The following is a 23271-nucleotide window of genomic DNA, read 5'->3' as shown; positions in this document are numbered from 1 at the left end:
TTTGCATTTAACTTAAGGCCATGACTTTGGCACCAGTCATTTGTTGCTGTGAGACCCTCTTACAGTATGTTAACATAATTTGGGGAGTCAATGACAGCTCCCAACTTAGTCATCTGCAAACTTGCTCAGCCACAGGCCCTTTGTCTTTGCTTGGACCTCTGAGAAGTAGATGCCAAACAGCAGGGGTCCCAGAACAGATCCCTGGGGAACACCACTAGTGACAGTTCTGTTGTCAGAGGTGATGGCACCTATTTTGACCTTGCAGGTGCTATCTGTGCACCAGTTGGCCACCCACCTGATGAGATAGGGATTTATGCGGGTTGTCAAAGGAAAAAACTTCAGAGACCAATACATGTAAGGTTCAGTTAAGGCACTTTAATTTACTTGCAGCAGGGAGACAAAAACATGCTAATACAAGGATTCGTCTAACTACTAACAGGAAGTATGTTCATTCTTATACTGTTTTACAAGACATGGCCTTCTAAGCTGATGTAATCAAACACAACTTTAAGCATTGTACTACAGCAGGTGTTATTCAGATTTTCTGCTGACATGACTAGATTTGCGAGAAACTTTTTAGAGAAATAACCTGGCCTTTGTGACTATTAATCCGTTTACAAGCGTCTATTGTACACTGTTACTTTTCAAGGTACTTTTCTAATACAGATACAAGCAAATGCTGATTGCAGTTCATATTTTCAAGCAGGCTTTGTCCTAATTATCTGTTACTTCTACAGCTGTGTATGTTCTCATGGCACAGTGGAACTTCTTGTCTGAGTTTCATATAAGCAGTATTGTTCTATTAATTATTTTCCTAACGCAAGCAGAAATCATCTGCTTCTCAGTAAATTTCCAGAGCACAAGCAAGATTTAGCTGACAGTACAAGGTCAGAAAGCAACTGCAGTTTATACAGATTTATGCAGTATGAAATACAATAAATGTGTTAACTCTTTTAGGCTCTGAATGCACTAAGCATATTACTAATACACACATTAATACATATTTTTCTAACACGGGTGATGCGTGAGGAGTTAGACTTACAGAAAGGCTCATCCAGACTCTGCTACAGACTCTCATCCAGACTCTGCTATACTTTGCTGTGAAGGAAAGGTTAGTTTGCTTTTATTTTTTTGTATTTTGTATTACTTTATTGCCTTTCTATATTTTGAATACTGTGGTTTGTTTTCTTTACCTTGTGTTTTACTTGCATTCTGCTTTAACAGCATATTAAAACTTCAAAAGAGACCACAGCTCTCTCTCTTCTGAGTCAGGCAGAATTTTCAGAATTGTTTTCCCGCCCTCCCACACAGTTACAGTTGTCTTGTTAAATACCACTGTCTTTCTAGTTGCCTGCCTCTTATGTTAATCTGATCATATATCTCATTTTCTCTCTACTTTCACTGGCTTGTGTGAGTAATCACAAAATCATCATTTTTGAAATCCCTCACCTTCAACTATTTCAATTTATTGGCCATCCTACTGTATCCCATAGTACCAGAATACTAAAGTGACCACCCCTTTCAATCCATCTTGTTGTTTTAAAAATAGTAACTCTCCACTAAACCTTAACTTTTTAAACAGGTAAAACTTAAGTTACCTACTTTCACATCTAACTTCTCTAGTGCACACTGCAGTGTGCATTTTTTTTTTCATCTTACCTTTAAGTATCCCTGTGACTAGCACTTTCTCTAATACCTGCTGGAAAGCACCAGGAAGCCTTAAACTGATACAAGCACTCAACTCTGCTTGTTAATAAGGAGAAATTAATAGTAGGTACTAAACAGCCTATAATTGCAAAGTACCTTGCTAAGGTAAGGGAAAACAGCTCCTGTACTTTACAAAAAAAAAAAAAAAAGCACCAAACCAGGCATGTCCAAGGCTCAGCTTCTGGTGATTTCTCCTGTCCACCTGGTGAATCTGGGCATACTGGGGCAATGCAGCAATTGCCTCATGTACACAGACAAACCTCTCCTCCTACCACCCAACACTACAACCTGTGAGAGATGCACTTACATAATAAAAATGGAAGCAAAGCTCTCTCCACCCAAGATTGTGCTAGACAGTCAAGAGGAGAAGGTTAACACCCACACTACACCTCAAGCAACACATAGCCCTTCTAAACCCACACCACCAACACCCACATATAGCAACACTAAATCCACATATGCAGAGGCCCTTAACTGTAACCTGCCCAAGCAACAAGGACCTCTGAAGCTGAAACGCAAACAAACACCAATAACAAGCAAAGTGTCACATAGTTCACAACACCAGTGTGCCACCCAGCAACAGCCCCTAAGGCAAGACAATGTACCTAACACTTTAGTCATAGGTGACTCTATAGTCCGGCACACTGATGTCCCTCTCACCAGGTTGAACAAGGAGAAAATTACAGTCAGCTGCCTATCGGGTGCCAGGATCCGCCACATAACACATGCACGCAAGTCACTCCACAACAATTACAAATATGACTCTGTCATTGTCCATGTTGGAGTGAATGACTTGCGACGTACCTCCCTGGACTACATGAAAAGAGACATGGAAGAGCTCTCCAATCATGTGGCCCAGGCAGGTATGACCCTAGCCCTGAGTAGCATCCTGCCTTCACCCAGAATGATACCACAATATAAGGACAAAATGATTGACTTCAACAATTGGCTAAGTTTCTGGTGCCATTCAAAGGGGATCCACTATCTGTCTGCCTGGGATGACATGATTGACAGACCATGATGCTTTGCCAGAGATGGTCTGCACCTGTCGCCCCTGGGATTCAGGTTACTGGCTAAGGCTCTTGCCACCCCTATAGTGCCTTTTTTAGGCAAAGTTCAAAGGACAAAACCACCACCGCAACAGGTACAAGCATGCAAAATCTAAAGGTAATGTTACTCAATGCTAGAAGTTTAAACCTCAAAATGCACTCTCTGGAGGCACTCCTAAAAATTGAGAACATCGATATCTGTGCAGTAACTGAGACCTGGTTCAAGGCTCCAGAGAGCACCCCTGCAATACCAGGCTACAACTCTTACCACACTTTTCGGCCACCAAACCAGGACCGAAACTCTAAAGGTGGAGGAGTGTCAATATTCACCAAGGATATTCACACCACCAGGCTAGTTGCCCAACACAATGCGTCTGAAATTCTCCAGGTGCAACTAACACTAGGTAAGACTGTAATCCAAATTGTAGCTTGCTACAGATCCCCCACCATACCCCAAGATTCTCACTACACCTTTCTAAACATACTGGAAAATATTAAGATAGAACCAAACACCCTAATACTGGGTGATTTTAACTACCCTGCCATTAACTGGGAAAACTCATGTACCAACACCTTTGCCCAACGGTTCTTGGAATTCATAAATTCCAACGCCCTGGATCAACTAATCCATAGTTTCACCAGGGGCTCCAATATCCTAGACCTGGTCATTACCAACATGGGAAATCGATGCTCCACACCTATGGTCACCCCCTCGTTAGTCAGGTCTGACCATAAGCTAATCACCCTTAACATCCACGTCCCACCCCCACCGCCCAGTAAGGAAACCTCCATAAAACACTTCTCAAAAGCCAACTTCATGTTACTCAAGTCAGAAGTGACAAACTTCATGACACCCATGCAGATGGGAACTGAAAGCTCAACTGCTGAATCCTACACTAAGGCACTGTATGAGCACATCCACTCATGCATGAATCGTACCATCCCAAATAGAACCAAGATGCTCTCATCCAAAAAAAGGAAGCCAATCTGGTGGTCCCCTGCCATAAACAAACTTTACAACAAAAGGAAGAAACTGTTGCAGAAAAGAGGAAAATCCCAGGATGCAAATAACTCCCTTACCAGCCTCAGTAAGAAAATGAGATCCCTCATAAAATCCTCCAAAGCTAGTTACGAAAATAAAATTGCCAAAGATTCCAAAGACAACCACAAGGCATTCTATAACTATGTCAAGAATCTAAATGGCAATGTTCAGATCTGCTCTGAGCTAAAACAGAATGGCATTAAATATACTGCTCCCAAGGATATTGCCAATATCCTGGCAGATCGATTCAGTGCCAACTTCACCCCCCTCTCACCCCCTAAATGGCCCATCTTAATGCTGGAAGATTGCCAAATTCTGGTAATAATAGCCACACAGGTAAAAAAACGCACTCTCCAAAGATAAGAATACAGCATCCATGGGACCAGATGACATCCCGGGCTGTGTACTACATGAACTACAAAATGAAATGGCACCTCACCTAAGTGTCATGTTTAATCATAGCCTCACCTCAGGTATCGTGCCCACTGAGTTGCGCAGAGCTACAGTTATCCCACTCCACAAGGGGGGATCCACCTTGGATCCCGGAAACTACCATCCCATCAGTCTGACAAGCCTTATCTGCAAGGCCACAGAGCATATTATCATGGAACTTATAAACAAAGACATTGGCAACCTTCAAACACTGGACCCCACCCAGTTTGGGTTCGTGAAGAACCGATCTTGTCTCCTGAACCTGATTGACTTCTTCGAATCAGTCTCCAGAGCCATGGACAAGGGTAAGGTGGTCCACACAGCCTATCTAGACCTTGCCAAGGCCTTTGACACCATCCCCCACTCTGGAATCATAGATAAACTTACTAGGCTGGGCATTAATCCCTACATCACCCAATGGGTTGCTAACAGGCTTACTGATAGAACCCACACTGTAAAAGTAGCCGACTCCAAATTCAGCTCGTGACAAGTGGAGTACCTCAGGGTTCAGTCCTGGGACCTCTCTTGTTTGGCATCTACTTCTCTGAAGTACAGGCCAACACTAAGGGACTCTGGCTAACAAAGTTTGCAGATGACTGCAAACTGGGAGCCATTATTGAATCCCCAAATTATGTGCATACTCTACAAAAGGGCCTTACAGAAACAGATGTTTGGTGCCAGAGCCATGGGCTCAAGCTCAATGCCAAGAAATGTATAGTTATCCCCTTTGGGAAAAAAACATGTATCCGTGAATTATCATATAGGTGGCAGTACACTAAACACTGAAAGTGTGATAAGAGACTTAGGGACACAGGTGGACAGTGGTCTCACCTTCGATAACCACATTGACACAACAGTCAGGAAATCCTTCTATGTGGCACACCTCATCACTAAGGGCTTTTCATCCAGAAAAAACGAGGCAATTGTCCCACTGTACTCATCCCTCATTAGACCCATTATAGAATACAACACCCCGTTGGTATGTACCTCTCAAGACATCTGCAACAACTGGAAAGGCCACAGAAATACCTCACTAAAAGAATCACAGGCCTAAAGCAGATGTCCTACGCTGACCTCCTTAAAAAACACCAGCTATACTCTGTCGCATATCGTCTACTCAGAGGCGATCTCTGCTTAACATACAAGGCCATGTCAAACCCAGAGCTGTTGGACATGCTACACTTAAAGAAATCAGAATCCCTCAGAGCCACACGCTCCAGGGATCTAAACCTTGTCATCACAATAAACAAAACATGCTGGAGGGATAGGTTCCTGACCCAGAGACTCCCCAGACTCTGGAATAGATTGCCCATACATGTCAAGCAGAGTGCCTCTTTGGCCCTCTTCAAAAGGAACCTTGACGATTGGATGGGAGAAAGGAAATTCACCCCAGGGATCACGTCAGTCGCCCTGCTAGACAGGGGTCCAGGGAAGTAAATAGTGTGGGAAGAAATAGCCAGGGAATTGTTATGGTTAGGCTTGCCTAGTACCTATCTATGAACCTATGAACCTATGCCAAATTGTGTTAGCTTTTCGATGCTGCCCAAGTGGGGGATTGTGTCAAAGGCCTTGGCCAAGTCAAGGTAAGCTGTATGTACTGACTTTCCCTCATCCAGGGCCTTGGTGACAGTCTCAAAGAAGTCAACCAGGTTCAACAAGCAAGATCTGCCCTTGACAAATCTGAATTGGGTGGGGTCAAGTGCTTGGAGATTGCCTATGTCGTTGTTTATGAGATCCATAATAATACACTACATGGCTTTACAGATCAGTCTTGTCAAGCTAGTGGGGCAATAATTTCCTGGATAGCAAAAGAGCAACAGAAGAGGCTCGCCACAGCTATTGTTTAACTCAATTTAATCCGAAATAAAAAACATATACAGGATACAATAGTAAGAGCTTTCACGTTCGAGCAAATGTTTCATCAGACTTCAAAAATATAACTGTTTATTTTACCCATGTCCTTATATAACTTTTTAAAGTTATTTCATCCAATCACTTAGTAAATATCATTATGACATCATAAAAAACAATTAATCCTTTAAAGCCATACACATCTATTTCTAAAACCTAACATATTCAAAATGACATACATCAAAAATACAATACTAACCACTTCTCTCACATTAGATCAATAAAATCAGAAAGACGTATGTAAACATATACAAACATGTATAATATATACATAAATACATTAAAAATTAGTCTCACATTTTTAAAAACCTAATATATATATATATATATATATACATAACATAATTTCATAGATCTATGTTAATACTGACCATTCACTGTTATAATTGTGCATTTATGGATTATATATCTAATGTGCATATGGACGCTTTACTAAAAAAGGTTTAAGTGAATGGATAATGAGGCTGCAAGCGCATAAAGCCCGTGGTTTAAATGACAAGTCTTTCTGATTTTATTGATTTAATGTCATTTTGTTAGGTTTTAGAAATAGATGTGTATGGTTTTAAAGGATTAATTGTTTTTACTGCAGATCTATACATGTAATCGATTTCAAGGAGGTCCATCCCTCCTTCACAACGGGGAATGTATAATCTTAGTATGCACTGATTTTTATAAATCATTTAGTGAGCATGAAGCATCATTCCTGTTTTCCTATCAAATCTATCCAACATGTTTTGGGGACAGTCTGTCACTCCAAAACTGTAAGGACAGTAAGAGCAAATTGGTTTATAGCTTGAATTTTGTTCCTAGATGTCAACGCTGTTTTCAGGATTAATTTAAGTCTTCTAAAGTATTCCTTATTAAGTTTTATTTGCATTTGTTCATGTTTTATTCTTGATCCTTCATCAATTTCCAAATATTTATACACTCCCTCTTGCTCAAGTTCTTGGCATTCTTGTCCCAAAATGTTTTCTTGCTGCTGCAGTTTTCTTGCTTTATAGGTTCTTTTGCACATTTATCAAGACCAAATGACATTCTTTTATCTGAAAAATTTATCATCGACAAAAAGAAGAGAAGTCTTTACACTTTGTTGTTTTCTAGGAGCCAAATTATAGCCATGGCCTAAGCTGTTAAGTAAACAGCCTAATGGGTTATTGGCAAGGCAGAATAGCATCATTGACAGAGTCACCCTGGAATGTCCTTCTTTGAATTTTTATCCCTGGAATAATAAATTGCCCTTTATTAGGGCTTAATTGCAAAGTGGTCTGCCACTGTTTTATGGTCACTGTAATAAAATTGATCAGTGTACAATGTATCTTATACATTTTTAAGCAGTCTTTTATCCATGAATGTGGGATACTGTCATCTGCTTTTTTTGTAGTCAATCCTTGCCATACTTAGATTCTTCCCCTTTTACAGTTCTACGTTATGACTTTATTTAGCAACAAATGATCCTTTCTTCCATATGACTTTTTTTTATTGCCCTTTTGTTCTGTTGCCATGATTGAGTTTTCTTCAAAATGGCTATAAAGTCTGTTGTTATCAATTTCATTGTATAGTTTATACGCAGTCAGAAGGCAAGTTATTGGTCTATAATTTTTAGGATAGCTTGCAGGTTCACTCTTAAGTAGGAGCATTGCTTTTCCTGTTGGTGTCTGTTTGGGGTGGGCATATAAATAGTTCTTAACTCGTGGCTAAATCTTCATGCAAAGATGTTAATACTTTTAACCAGAAGTTAGGTACTGCATCCAGACCTGGTGTTTTCCAATTAGAAGCTTTTCTTAACTTTGTTTCAATCTGTCTGGCTGTTACTTCATCCCATTTCATATCCTGTACTTTTAAACTTCTTATTCTTTCTTTTACCTCTTCTATCCATTTAGCATCTTTGTTATGTTCCACAGGATCTTCATAGATACTTGTCCAAAATTTATTTATTGCGTCTTTTTTGGTGGTCTTTAAATTCCTTTTACCTTGTTTCCAAATTCTCTGTAAAACTTTGATGGATCATCAATAAATTGCTTATTTTGTACATTTACTTTATATTATTTATGTAGCTTCTAAGTTTTTCCACCTGTGCTCAGATTTTTAGTTTATTTGCCACAGTGCATGAAAGATCCTAAATATGGTCTAATACTATGCATTGCTTTTACCACATATTTCTTTCTAAGTATTTTTGTTGATCTGTTCCTTCTTCTTTACGCTTCTAACAGTGACACTTCTTGTCTTAATTGCATTATAGTTTTCTCTATTCAATACTTCCATGATGGTATTCGATTTCTCCCCTTCCTTTACCTCACTAACCTGTGTTCTTGTGGTATTAGTTATTCATTTAGCAGCACAGTAGTATATCCTGTTTTACTTGTGCTATATCTCATTGATCTCTATGGACAGTGAATTACTGTGTCCACTTGTTTTATCAAACTTCTGCGTTTTGTGGTTTATTGACCTTCTGCAGTCTATTTTTGCAATGATCTTAATATGTCTGTCTATCTCTCTTAAATTGAGCAACTCTCCTCTTAGTTCATTATAAACTGAGGGCACATTTTTTGTTTTCCATCTCCTGTGGGCATTCTATAGAAAGTTCTATTGCATCTTCCTGTGGCACATTATTTTCAATTTCATCCTGTGCCATCCATTGCTCTGTCAGATGGGAACTCATTGTACTATCATTCCTCAATATTGACTGTGTCAGAGTTTCCACAGTTTCCTGTAACTTCCCTTGCTGTCCAGCTTCAATTTTATTTATTTATTTATTTTACATTTGTTGACCGGGCTAGTCTATCTGGATATATGTCCATTTTCAGTAAAGGCCCGGGGAGAAAAGCTCCAATGAGTATTACATGATTTAAGAAGGTGTTACAAAAGAAGTAATAACAAATATAAAACTAACAGTAAACAACTAGTATTTTTTTTTCAGGAAATTGCAAACTACAATCTTAGAACCAAAAAATACATAAACTACAACCTACTACCTTCACAATAATCATTACAATACAAAAAATCAATACATAAATTTTATAAGGGGAATGCTGAAGTGTAATGAGAGGTAAAGAAAAGCTGAAAGGGGTGCGGAGAGAAAAAAATAGGGAAGAAGAAAAGTAAAGAAAAAAGGAGAACAGAGTTAAGTCTAGTTATTTTTCAGCAGAGTTTGAGAACAGGCAGTCACCTGCAGAGTTATTAGGACATAGCCATTTTATTGAGGTACTGTGTGGATGGGTCTAAAAAGTGGGGGAGAGGTCTGGGATCAGATATCTGAGGGTTGATTATACCATATTTTCCACCAAAGTTGGAGAACAGGCAGTGCCCTGTTGAGTTATAGGGTGTAGTAGGGAAAAAAATGGCAGAAGACAAGAAAAGAAATAGTATTAGTCTGAGTTACTACAGGGGCATAGCCATTTTGTATTGAGATACAATTTTAGATTCCTTTTAAAAAGTGGGAGAGAAGTCAGAGATGAGATATCTGAGGGTAGTTTATTCCATATTTTTCCAACAGAGTTTGAGAACAGGCAGTCACCTGTAGAGTTATTGGATATGGTTGTTTGATCAATAGTTTGTTTGAAGAGCGTAGCTGTTTCTGATTATAAGAAGGTGTGATGTGGTAAGAGAGTATTGGAGTTTTGGTGGGTTGGTGCAGGGTTTTGTGGGCTATTATGAGTTGTTGAAGTTCGAGCTGATTAGGAAGTTCTAGCCAACCTAGTTGTTTTAGGTTCAGGCAGTGATGTGTACTAAAAGGGGCTCCTGTAGCAAATCTAGCAATGTTATTATTGAGGTTTTTCTTTGATAGATTGGTGTATATGGGGAAAGCATAGAGTAAAGTAGAGATTAGGTGAGTTCTGGCTAATGTAGTTCTTGCATGTGAAGTAAGAAAGGGTTTGATTCTCTATAGGGTTCCTATTTTTTTGTTCACTGATTTTATAGTAGTGTTGATATCATTGTCAAAGTTTAGATTGTTGTCTATTGTTATTCCTAATAATTTTGTGGTAGCATAAGTTGAAATTATAGTACTGTCATTGGAAGTGATAGTGAAGTGTAAGGGGATGTGCCTTCGGGTTGGTGTGAAGAGAAGCAGTTTAGTTTTCCTGGGGTTAAGTAGTAGGCAGCGATGTGAGAACCATTGTTCTACAGTGTTAAAGGCTTTTTGGGTAAGAGACTGGAGTTCTGTTTGAGAGGTAGACGTACAGATAATGGTAGAATCATCTGCATATTGAATACAGATAGTATTTGGGATAGCTGATTGCAGGTCATTGATAAAGATGGAAAAAAGAAGTGGGACTAAGATGGAGCCTTGTGGCACCCCAAGAGAGATAGGAAGATGATCAGATAGTGAATTTTTCCAAAGTACTGCCTGCTGTCGGTTTTCAAAGTAAGATTTGAACCAAGTTATGGCAGGAGTATCAAGTGAAAGAGAAGTCAGAATGTGCAGAAGTAGTTGGTGGTTCACCATGTCAAAGGCTTTAGATAAGTCGATGAAGAGTGCAGATGAAAGACAATTTTTGTTGCGATTAAAGTTGATGGACTTTGTAAATGAGAGCAGTGCGGTGGTGGTACTGTGGGAAGGTCTAAAACCATGCTGACAATTGGCTAGTAGGTTGTTTTGTAGAAGGTGGTTTAGCAGTTGTTTATGGATACATTTTTCCATAATTTTAGCAATGGGGGATAATAGTGCTATAGGAAGATAGTTAGAGAAGTCCTTAGAGTTTCCCACTTTGTGTAGTGGGATGATATGATATATCTTCCAGATTAAAGGGATAGTTCCTTCATTAATAGATCTATTTATCAAAATAGAAATGGGATAGACAATGCCTTTAGCTCCTATTTGCAGGAACTCAGCAGGAAGTTTGTCTGCGGAGGGGGTGGTAGGTTTAAGTTTTTGAAATAAGGATGAGATAAAGGAAGTAGGAATAGGTAGTAGATGAAATGTGGGGGGTGGATTAGCAAAAGATGGAAGTAGCTTAGAGGTATCTGGAGATAGGTGGCTAGCAAGAGTTTGAATATTGTTTGTGAAGAAAGAGTTGAAAGCATTAGCTGTTTGTGTAGGATTTTCTGGGTTAGAGTCTTGTGGGTCGGGTGTTATAGATTGTCCTGGGGATAGAAGATTATTAATGCTGATCCAGAATTTTTTAGGTTCCTTGTTGGATGCTTGTTGTAGATGAAGGTAGTAGTTCTTTTTGCCTGTCAGGATGGCTTTTTTTGTACTATTTCTACATTCTCTAAATGTCAGATCAGCCAGGTTCTTAGTGGTACGCCATTTTACCCATGATTTGTTTCTGATAATGATTTTTTGTCTAGTATTGTTGGTCAGCCAGGGGGCAGGTTTGGCTTTGGTTCTGATAGTACGAATTGGTGCGTGCTGGTCAAGAATAGCAAAGAATGTGGAATTGAAGTACTGTACTGCATCATTAAGAGGAAGAAATTTTAGAGGAGACCAGTTACATTGTCTCAGTTCTGTCAGAAAGGATTCTGAGTTAAATTGTTTTTAGAACGTAATGTTCTGACTGTGTTTGGAAAAATTAGATTGGTTTTATGCCTAATAATATATGTTAAAGAGCAGTCACTCAGATCGTCTGGAAGGGAGCCAGTTTTATAGGTTTGTTGGGGGGTGTTAGTAAGTATCCAGTCTAAAGTGGTATCCTTGTTATTGATTTTATTAGTTCTGGTAGGGCAGGTAATTAGTTGTGAGAAGCCATGTAGGTTTATGTGGGAGGTGGGGTTTGAATTGTTACAGGAATTCCAATTAATATTTAGGTCACCTAAGATTAATGTTTCTTGTGGGAGATTAGTGGAGAGCCAACTGAGGATATTCTCAAGAGCATTAATGTTATTTCCTGGGGGAAGATAGATACAAATTATGTATATGGCTTTTCTTTTGTTGACTTGAAGTTTAGAGCAAATTATTTCGGCACTATTGAATAGGGGAAGGTTCAGATTTATAGTGCTGATTTGTAGCTGGGTTTTATAGAGAATTGCTACACCTCCCCCCTTTTTTGTTGAGCGGTCAAGTCTAATGATGTCATACCCAGGTGGGGAGATTTCGTTGTTTTTAATGCTAGGTTTTAGCCATGTTTCTGATAGGCAGAGGATGTCATATTGGTTGACATCTAGCAGGGCATGAACTTGAGAAATTTTATTATAAATACTACGTATGTTGAGATGGGCTATAGTGAGTGAATTGGTAGATTTGTTAGGTAGTGCAGGCCTAGTTGTGTTATTGCTGTAGTTTCCTATGGTCTGGGTATGGTGTGGGCCAGGGTTTGGATGAATGTCTCCATCCAATAGTGAGTGGGGGAGTGTTGAGTGTTTAGGTTGTAGAGGTTTCCAAAAGTAGTTAATTAATTTTCTAGTTTTTTGGTTGTAGAATTTAATGTGGGATAGTCTGTGGTATTTGGCTAGTAGATAGTTGGGCTTGTAAATGAGATTTAGGAAGGTTGCAGAAAAAGGTGTTATAGGTGTAGAGGTGTGTATGGAGGGAAAGTTAGGGTAGAGTACAAAGGCAGTTCATAGGATGTTAAGATATAGGTAGTTGCTAGAGGAGTTATAAGTAAAATGATAATCAATATTTGAATTGGAGAAGGGTTCACTGTAGTGTGCATTGTTGAGGAAGTGGAAATGAGAGAGAGAGTGAGAAATAATAGTAAGTTTATATGAGGTAGAGGAGGAAGAGAGTTGGGTAATTGGTAGGTGAGATGTGTATGATAGGGGTGGGAGTGTTATAGATGAGATTTGTGTGATTGGTGTGAGTAAGGTAGGGGTGTGGTTTCTGGAGGGATAAAAGTAGGAGCACTGGGTGGGAATTGGGGGTAGGGTAGGGGAGCGGAGTGAGCCCGAAGGGCGAACGGAGCGGGTAGAGACAAGAGAGCAGAATATAGAGGAAGACAATCAGTGAAGTGGGAAACTCAGCAGGTAAGTCTGAAGGTAGGAGAATGTAGACAATGTTCAGAGGCTAAAAGGAAGAAAGTCAGGAAGGTAGAGGAGAAGACAATGATAAGGATGCCTTAGGACAAAGAGAGTTAATATATAAGTGAATCCAAGGAAACTAGGAACAGAGTTATGGGGGTAAGGATACAGAAATAGGGTAGAAAATACAGTACAGAAAGTTAATTATTGAGAAAGCGAAGTACTGAGACACCACCTAGTGGTCAGTCAGTGTACAGCACTGGAGATGTCTCCTGCTAGATTTGAGGGTCTAAGGGGGAGTGTTCAAGTGAATGTTTATACTGGTTTCATAACTTCAGCTTCTGTTTGTTTAACTTTTACTTCACTAATCTTCTGTTTTACATTCCCCCTTTGTGATCTTATTGTTTGGGTTGTGAAAGTTTCCATACCTGGATATTTTGCCTGTATTTCTCTTCAAATATCTGTGGAGATGCTTTCTGGTATTGACTATTTTGGCTTTCTCCTCTGCATAAATATTGCAACAAATCAAATCTCTCTTTCTTCCCTTCCCATGTCCATGTTAATTTTCATGCCTTTCAAAAATCTCTAGGTTTTGTTCTTTACATTTTTGCACTTCCTCGGTTGCTTCTTCTTCTAAATGGCCCAACATTATTGTCTATATAATAGTTTTCATGGATCTGTTGTATGAATGAACTCAAAAAATATATGTGATGGTATTGATAGTTTTTCTTGTGCAAGTATTTTTCTTTCCTCTGGTTTCTCTCTTGATCATTTTGAATATCTTCTATCTGGAAATTCTTGGCTTCTTGCGTAACAGTAACAATACAGCATTTCTTTCTTCTCCTCAGTAGTTCACTCTATCATCTGTATGGTTCTTTTCCACCCTGTCGATTTTTGTGGACTACTACTTCTTTCTAAAATGGGGTAGGTGCATCCTCCCCCTGAACCTGGCCTAACCCCGTTGTTGAAATGTTTGTGTGTCTTGAAGATTCTATGCTGGCAGTATTTCACTGTGCGCATATGAGGATCAGGCACTGTTTATACTGGGACTTGTGTACCCAGTTGTCTTTTTTATTTTTTAACCTACTTCTGTCCATGATATATGCTATATAAAATACATTGTATACAGCAGTGTCATACCCAGTAAAGTATTATTTATTTAAATAGAAGCTCATTGCTAAACAGTATCGATGTTTCCTGCATTTCAATATAGCTGATTTTGCTTATTGTATGTATTTCTGGACTCCAACTTGTTCTTGTTATACAAATTTGTAAGGAAAGCAATTTCCTGCATTTGCAACTCAATTAAATATATCCTCATTGGAGTTTACCAGTCTAATGGCCCTAGAGCCTTTTTAAGCCTAGCTATTCATGCCCCAGTTTTCGTAGTTGTCAATGCCCAAGAATTAGAAAGACTTTGGTGTATGCCTGTGACTTAGACCATAAGCTGCTGCTGTCCATAAAGGCCACAGGTGACAAGCAGGGGTGAATTTATGATTTCTCATCCATCGGTACAAATGTTATTTGAATAAGCTTGAAGAAGATTTACATAAATGGAGTATCTTTTCCAGAAAAGGGGTAAAAACACACACCTGTTTCTCCAACATGTTTTGCTTATGCCACAGATAATGTTTAGATCCTTAGACTGGGTAATTCTTGTGCTGTTTGTTTTGTGAATGTGTACCATATCTATTAAGGCTGGATCTGAGAAGGTCTTGTAGGCTAGGTATAGATTGCCCCTCGGTAGTCTGTAGGAGACTGAGTACAGGGACAAGAGTTTGGGGTTTTCCACATAAGACATGTTTTTTACACCCTGTATTCTTTTAATGAGGGTTTTTCTGTGACCACTATAGTTGTTGGAAATGTCTGGTCAGGTACATGCTGAAGAGTGTAGTGCACTTGACTATTTGTCTAATCAGGGCTAAGTATAGTAGGATTATGATCTCCTTAGATCTGGATGCAATGCCATAACTTACAACTTGCCCCCACATAGAAGGATTTTCTCACCAATGTGGACACATGGTGATCAAAGTTCAGGTTACTGTCAACCTGAGTTGTCAAGTCCCTTACCATTGGGATCTACTGTTAGGAGTGTGTTATCAATGTTGTAATTTGCAGGGGTGGTCAACTTCCCAAAGGGTATAAATATGCATTTTTTGGCATTGAGTATTAGGTTCTGTTTCTGGCACCAGTTACGTGGCTGTCAGATCCTCCTAAAGGATATTTACATCTTTGGAGGAATCAGTCATTGCACCCAACTTGCAGTCATCTGCAGATTTGGTCACCCAAAGACCCTCTATATTTGCTATGACTTCATAGAAGTGTATTCCAAACAGGAGAGGTCCAAGTGCTGAGTCCTGTGGAACATCACTAGTAGCAGGAGTAATTGTGGAGGTGGATTCCCTACCCTAACTTCATGTGACTATTCATTAGGTTACATAGGGATTTATGTCTACATTTTTGAGTTTGTGTATAATACCCAAGTGAGATAGTGTGTTGAATGCTTTTACCAGGTTGAGTATGCACTGTTTTGCCAATCATTCATGGTTCAAGTGGTCTTCTTCTCACAGTAGTCCACTGGGTTTAGCAGGTGTGACCTACACTTGATGAAACCAAATTGGGATGGGTCCAGTGTTTGAAGATCTCCAATGTATTTATTAGATCCGTGATAACTTTTTCCATGGCCTTGCATATAAGACTAGTCCAGCTTATGGCTCTGTAGTTCCATGGGTTTGTTGATGGTCCACCTTTATGTAGAGGGATGATCATTACAGTCCTGCATTCCTTAGGGACGAAGCCTGTCTGGAGGCTGTGGCTTAATAGAGGTTCTAGTTGGCATGACATGTCATGTTTCAAACTATTTAGGAGGCATCCCTGGATGTTATCAGGGCCCTTTGCTGTGGTGTGTTTAGCTTTGGAGAGGGCAGTGATGACCTGTTTAGTAACAGTGGGGGGATAAGTGGCAGAGGGTATTTCCTGTGGAGTAACTAGTCATCTTCGAGTTATATGGACTCTATCTTCTACTTGTATGGTAATGCTGTTGTGTATCACTTTTGAGTAAAGTTACTGTCCTCTACTCTTACCTTGGACTTTGGTAACTACTTTATCCATTTACATGTTTCTATCAAGGCTTTTCTCTCTGCACTATAAGGTTGAGAGGTATGCCTTCAATTATAACTGAAATGTCATGAGATCACAATAAATTAATGGCTTTTGTTGCATGTGTATTCCTATATACTAGACAGACTTTTTTGTGTCTAATTATCACTAGCCAGTACAACTTTATACCTACACAAATAAGTTAACAGACATACATATTCCATGTGAAATTTCAATTTCATTTATTTTACAAAATAAAGTTAACAAGCAAGAAGACACACAGGTTCCATGTGAAGTCAAAGTTTTATTTATTTGACTGTTTCATAATTATCATACCTAGGCATAGACAGCAGTGGCGGCTGGTGACTTCAAATCAAAGGGGGGCTGCAGGAGACAGCTGAATGGGTGGGGTCAATGGGAAGGGGTGTGGCCCATTAGAAAGGGGAAGAGCTATGCTCAAAACCCAAAAAACTAACTAAATACACTGCTCTGGGTGCCATACCGTCATTATGAGAGTCCAATCAAGACAAAATGAAGTGTAGAAGAATAAAAATATTTCAATTCATTGGCTGCATGACAGCTTACTTAATATCTAGATGGAAACAAAAAGGTTGTGAGGCATGCAAAAATAAATTACTTTTTAAATACATTAATAGAATGCCAGTCAAAATAAAGTATAAGAAAAACAAGCAGCACTCAATTCAAACCACTTCTTGCACTGCAGTTCTAATTATAATTTATATTCAGCTTTATTAAAGTACCAAGTAACATGCTGAAAGTAGAAATCTCTGATACCCCCATTTGTAAAAATGTTTCTTATCCAAAAAAAGACCTGCTGCCTGACAACTATCTACTTGTTTCATGGGGAAAACATGATCAAAGTAAAAAATGAAAAGCAAACAAGAAATAAGCTCAAGATACATTGCGTAAAAGGATTACTGTAGAGGTTATGGACCACACGATTGGCATTCCGTTTAGTTTACGGGTAAAGCCTGCAGAGATGACTGGAAGTCTCCAAGTGTAATGAGCTACTTAAAATAATGTAATCCTGTTCTTTATTACAAATACTGTCATATGCGTTTCAATACCCAAGGCTTATACATTATCTAGTTACGTATTCTCTACATGGCAACAACAGAAAGGCTTTCAATGTTGGCAATTCTTTAACAGTATGCTTATTAAAGTTTACTTGCATCTTACGATCTCAGCCAAGCTTACCTGATGGTCATTAAAGTATTGCTACTTAAACACAGAGCAACAGGCACTTTGAGTAATAAGCATAAATCAACAGTACAAAAAATATGACAGAAACCAGACCATTCTGCAAAAATCAAGGACAGATGAAAGGCCATTCTAGTACTTTTGTCTACCTTGGACGGGGGGGGGATACTCTGCACATTTACACTGCATAACTACTCCTTGCCTTGCTTCGATACATCCAGAGTCACTACATGGGGGAGTGGGGTGCAACAAGTATGTCACAATTTGAAATGTCTCTGGCTGACTGTGATGGCCCTGACACATTTGTCATACCTAAATGTCCAAACAAAGGTTTGCAGTATTAAGCGAAGTCAAAAGCTAATGTTCACCAGAAAACAATTTAATGAAGCGCTTTTCGTCTGCGCTGTGTGCAGACTTCTTCAGGCATACAAAAAAACTTTTAAAAACTTATTTTAAAAAAAATTAAATTGGTGTCATGAACCAATCATAACACACAATTAATTAAGATAATTAATTAGGGCTGCTACATTGATTTGTTGGCATGCACCATGAAGTAACCTCAAAGTAAACTTTTATGCAAAACCCTCCTTGAATAACTGAAACAGCGATGATCAAACACACTAAAGAAACTTTGTGACAAAAGCATAAACTTAAAAATTAACACAGTACAAGTGAACAAACCAAAACTAAAACTAACATATGTATATAAACAAATTACAGTAGATATATACATAGTTTATTAATGGTAAGCCAAGGAAATTACTAACCATGATATCTTACCCTCACCTTTTCAAACTTTTCAATTTAAGAATACTACTTATAGAGCAGGACTCATTAAGACCTGGAAAGATACAAGCATTCAGTTTGATTTGCCAGGTAAGTTCTAATTCTTCTAACAAAAGGTGTAAAGGTGCCCCCCTTCTGTCATTATTCACCTGGTCTATTACTAAAAATGTGAAACTATGATTCATATATTTTAAAATATGTTTGGCTAATGCGTTGTCTAATTTATTTCCAGTTATTGCATATTGATGTTCGTAAATGCGTTTGCGGAGCCTACGCTCAGTTTTTCCGACATAGAATGCAGGACAGCCTTGACATACTGCCATATACACCACCATTTTAGAGTTGCAATTGTACCTGCTCCTTACCTTACATTGAAAATTATGTGTAGTGACTCTATTAGTCTCTATTATATATTTACAATAATTAGTCTCTATTATATATTTACAATAATTACAACTTTGGCATTTATACATGCCAACAGTTCTTGTAAAGTTAGAAACAGATTGTTGTAACAATGACTTCAAGTTCTTACCTCTTCTAAACGTAATAATGGGGTGGGCACCAACTTTAGTTGCAAAAGTGGGATTACTCATGAATAATGCCCAATTTTTCTTTATACTCTCAATACATTGATAACTGTTTGTGTCTTTCGGCTTTTCCAGTTAGGGGTCGCCACAGCAGAACTCCGGTCCGCTAATGATTGGCAGTTGATTTTTACGTACCGGCTTACCGGGCCTGATGCACAACCTTCAACGAAGGTACACCCATTCACGCATGTCTCCATGCTACGCCCATTCACGCATGTCTCCACGCAGAAGATGCTCTACCTAAGAATCGAACCGGACAGCATCTTACTGTGAGGCGACAACGCTACCGCAGCACCACCACTGCGGGAACTAAATGAATTAAATGTCAAAACAAGTTTCGGACCAAAGTATGAAGGTTTATCCAAGTGGATTACAGTACTCCCTTCTATTGGTGAGTGGATATTAGTGCCTTGGTTCAACTGATGGTGTTTTATGGTCAATAAGGGTTTATAAATGCCAGGGTGACAGCTTGTGAAGTGCAAAAAGGAATTAGAGTATGTGGTTTTCCTATGGATATTAGCTACTAAATTACATGCTTCGCAATTTTTCGACAATAAAATGTCTAAATAAGTTGTAGTTACATCACTATAAGAAGAAGTGAAACTCAAAAAGTGTGTAGAGTTGTTAAATTTATCCAACATCATATTACTGATGTTGGCATCACCTTTAACTAAAATAAAAATGTCGTCCAAATAGTGAGTATAAAATGTGATGTATTCCATTAGTTCAGGATCTTTAAACACAAACTATGTTTCCCAGTGTGCCATGACTGCATTTGCTGTGCTCGTCCCACAAGGGGAGCCCATGGCAATACCCACTTTTTGCAAATAAACATTCTCACCAAACATGAAAAATTTATTGTACAAAATTATTTCAAGTAGTTCTACAACCACAGAAATTTCCATTTTGGTGGCTCCATTTTTCTTGAGCATAAAATTGACCCATTCAATGCCAGTGTCATGTGGTATACACGTGTAAAGGTCAACAGTGAGGAAGTTGTTACCTGTATCAAATGCTAGCTTATCAATTTCCTCAAGGAAGGACCATGAGTCCTTACAAATCTGGGTTTCAAAAACAAGATATTTCTGTAATACAGAGTCAACAAACTTGGCACATGGGTAGGTAGGGGAACCATGAACATCAACTAATGGTCTCATTGGAGGATCAGTGATGCTTTTATGAATTTTTGGTATACCAAAAAGGTACAGGAACCTTGGATAAGTGGTGGTCATGTAATTGAACATTTTCTGTTCAATCCTACCTTCAACAAACATGTCCTCTATGCTGCTCTTTATAGATCTATATGCTCTATTAACCTCAGAAAGTGAACTAGGTGAGTATGAAGGACTATCTAAAAGTTGAGCCATGCGTTCATGGTAATCTGAATTATCAAAAATTACCCGCCACCCTTATCGGGCTTACAAATGCGTATAGCTTGCATTCGAATATAATCAAGATGTTCGCATTCAACTTTACTAATATGGTCATTCCTTTTACGCTTATAAGACTGCTTAACCCCTTGCCTGATGTCTAACTCGCACATCTGCTCAAAAATCTGTACTAGTGGATGCAAGGGGGGATTATATGTACTGGCAATTCTAAATGGGTCAATATCTATTCTATCAACACTGGCACCCATCATCAAGTTAAAATTCAATTTCTGTGAAAATAACTTGACGTCAGTGATAGTCTTAACCAAGTCAAATTTCTGTTCAGGGACGTAAGTGTAACCTTTAGATAGAAATTCAACAAGGTCAGCAGAGACAACAACCGAAGAAAAATTATACACTTTAAAATTGCCTGTAGAGTTTATAATAATGTCAGGCTTAGTTGTTTCCCTGCTAGTGACACTGTTGTCTAATCTATGGTCCAAGGAATCACCATCATACACTTCCAAGTCACTTAAAGTTAAGCTGTTATCAGTGAAGTGAGAATTATTATTCACTAAATGAAGATTGTGATTATCAAAATCAATATTGACATCAGAGAATGTGATAAGGTCAACAGTTAGATCAAAGTCTCTGGGTACTGCACAGTCCATAAAAGTTAAGTCCTGTATGTCTTGGACCTCTGCTTGTTTGCCCTGCTTTGGGCAAAGTTGTTCTGTTGTTTGGGCCTGGTTCCAGTCTGATGGGCATCCCGAAAATTCGAATTCTGTTGTACGAGGGTACCTTGTGATTGATTACGGTTATGTAACCTCTCACTTCATTTTGTGACTGTAAATTGTCATTATTTAAACACAAGTTCTCATTATGTGAGGCACTGTTGGTGTTAGCCCTCAAGTTGTCATTTTGAATCACATGTGTAATTGCATTTTCCACTGCTTGTACAGGGGCTTCATTCAGTGGATGGTTGAAACTATGCTATACTTGTGCAGATGGTAAAATAGGGTATGCAGTATTGTCCTTGTATGCTTTAAGGTCACGGTCCAGCTATTTAACTTTATTGTTCTCAAGTTTATGCAAATATTGGTCGATGCTCGAAAAAATACGGCTGTATTTGTATTTGTAGTGGCCAAATTCAATATGATGTTTAATGCTGGAATCTAACTGTGACCCTAATATTAAGATCATTAACCCATATAGTGTAATGCTGGATCATCACTTTGAGTAATTCAAAGCCTTGCCGGTCAAACAGAGCCACCAATTCATTATAAAAATCAGAATTAGTGAGTATACCAGTTGGAAAGTGGAAGCGCCGCAACCCTTTAGGGACAATCTTGCATGAGAGGCACTCACGAAAATACGAAATTTCAGGTTGTAATTTCTTAAGCTTAACCAGCAAGCTATCTAAGTCTTTAAGTTTGTCCGCAATGTCAGGTGTTAAATTAAAATCTGAAAGGTTACCTTGGCTAACTTCTGGTCTTGTATCGTTTGAAGATGTAAAAGTAAACGTGTCCGCTAACCAAGCACCAAGCGCTGGAACACCCATATAATTGCTGCCATTGTCAATGGGCTTATTACTAAGTTCTTGTTTATTTGCCCCTGCTGGATTGTTTGTTGAGCTAGACATATCCACTTGACTAGTTCCCATACTAAGAGGCTGACGACCCACAGCCTCACAGTTGTTTTCTGCCATCAGTGAACTGCTGGTTGATGGCTGGTTTGTACTGCCAGTAAAGTAGAAGAAGCATTTAAACATCCTGCCATTTCAGCTCGCGAAAAAATTGCGAAGCGTGTAATTTAGTAGCTAATATCCATAGGAAAACCACATACTCAAATTCCTTTTTGCATTTCACAAGCTGTCACCCTAGTCATCAGAAACGGTCAGTGATAAAAGGTCAACTTGTTAGAGCAGCCCATATAGTGAGTCAAGATGTTGATTTTCATAAAGAATGTGAACTACTTGTGAGTATGTTCACCCATAGGGGATACCCTATAAATCTTCTTGACGAACTAGTTAAGGAAGTTACAGTTAAAAGACTTAATGGCATTTATAAACCCTTATTGACCATAAAACACCATCAGTTGAACCAAGGCACTAATATCCACTCACCAATAGAAGGGAGTACTGTAATCCACTTGGATAAACCTTCATACTTTGTTCCGAAACTTTTTTTGACATTTAATTCATTTAGTTATCAATATATTGAGAGTATAAAGAAACATTGGGCATTATTCATGAGTAATCCCACTTTTGCAACTAAAGTTAGTGACCACCCCATTATTATGTTTAGAAGAGGTAAGAACTTGAAGTCACTGTTACAACAATCTGTTTCTAACTTTACAAGAACTGTTGGCATGTATAAATGCCAAAGTTGTAATTATTGTAAATATATAATAGAGACTAATAGAGTCACTACACAGAATTTTCAATGTAAGGTAAGGAGCAGGTACAATTGCAACTCTAAAATGGTGGTGTATATGGCAGTATGTCAAGGCTGTCCTGTGTTCTATGTCGGAAAAACTGAGCGTAGGCTCCGCGAACGCATTTACGAACGTCAATATGCAATAACTAGAAATAAATTAGACAACGCATTAGCCAAACATATTTTAAAATATAAGAATCATAGTTTCAAATTTTTAGTAATGGACCAGGTGAATAATGACAGAAGGGGGGCACCTTTACACCTTTTGTTATAAGAATTAGAACTTACCTGGCAAATCAAACTGAATGCTTGTATCTTTCCAGGTCTTATAGAGTCCTGCTCTATAAGTAGTATTCTTAAATTGAAAAGGTGAGGGTAAGATATCATGGTTAGTAATTTCCTTGGCTTACCATCAATAAACTATGTATATATCTGCTGTAATTTGATTATATACATATGTTAGTTTTATTTTATCTGTTATATAAGTTTAAAAAAAAATTTAGTATGAGTTTTGGTTTGTTCACTTTTACTGTGTTAATTTTTAAGTTTATGCTTTTGTCACGAAGTTTCTTTAATGTGTTTGATCATCGCTGTTTCAGTTATTCAAGGAGGGTTTTGCATAAAAGTTTACTTTGAGGTTACATCATGGTGCATGCCAATAAATCAATGTAGCAGCCCTAATTAATTATCTTAATTAATTGTGTGTTATGATTGGTTCATGACACCAGTTTAAAT

Source organism: Protopterus annectens, chromosome 3.part0 (genome assembly GCF_019279795.1).
Source record: "Protopterus annectens isolate FY-2018-M chromosome 3.part0, PAN1.0, whole genome shotgun sequence".
NCBI classification, from domain to species: Eukaryota; Metazoa; Chordata; order Ceratodontiformes; family Protopteridae; genus Protopterus; species Protopterus annectens.
This window is presented reverse-complemented; position numbering follows the sequence as displayed.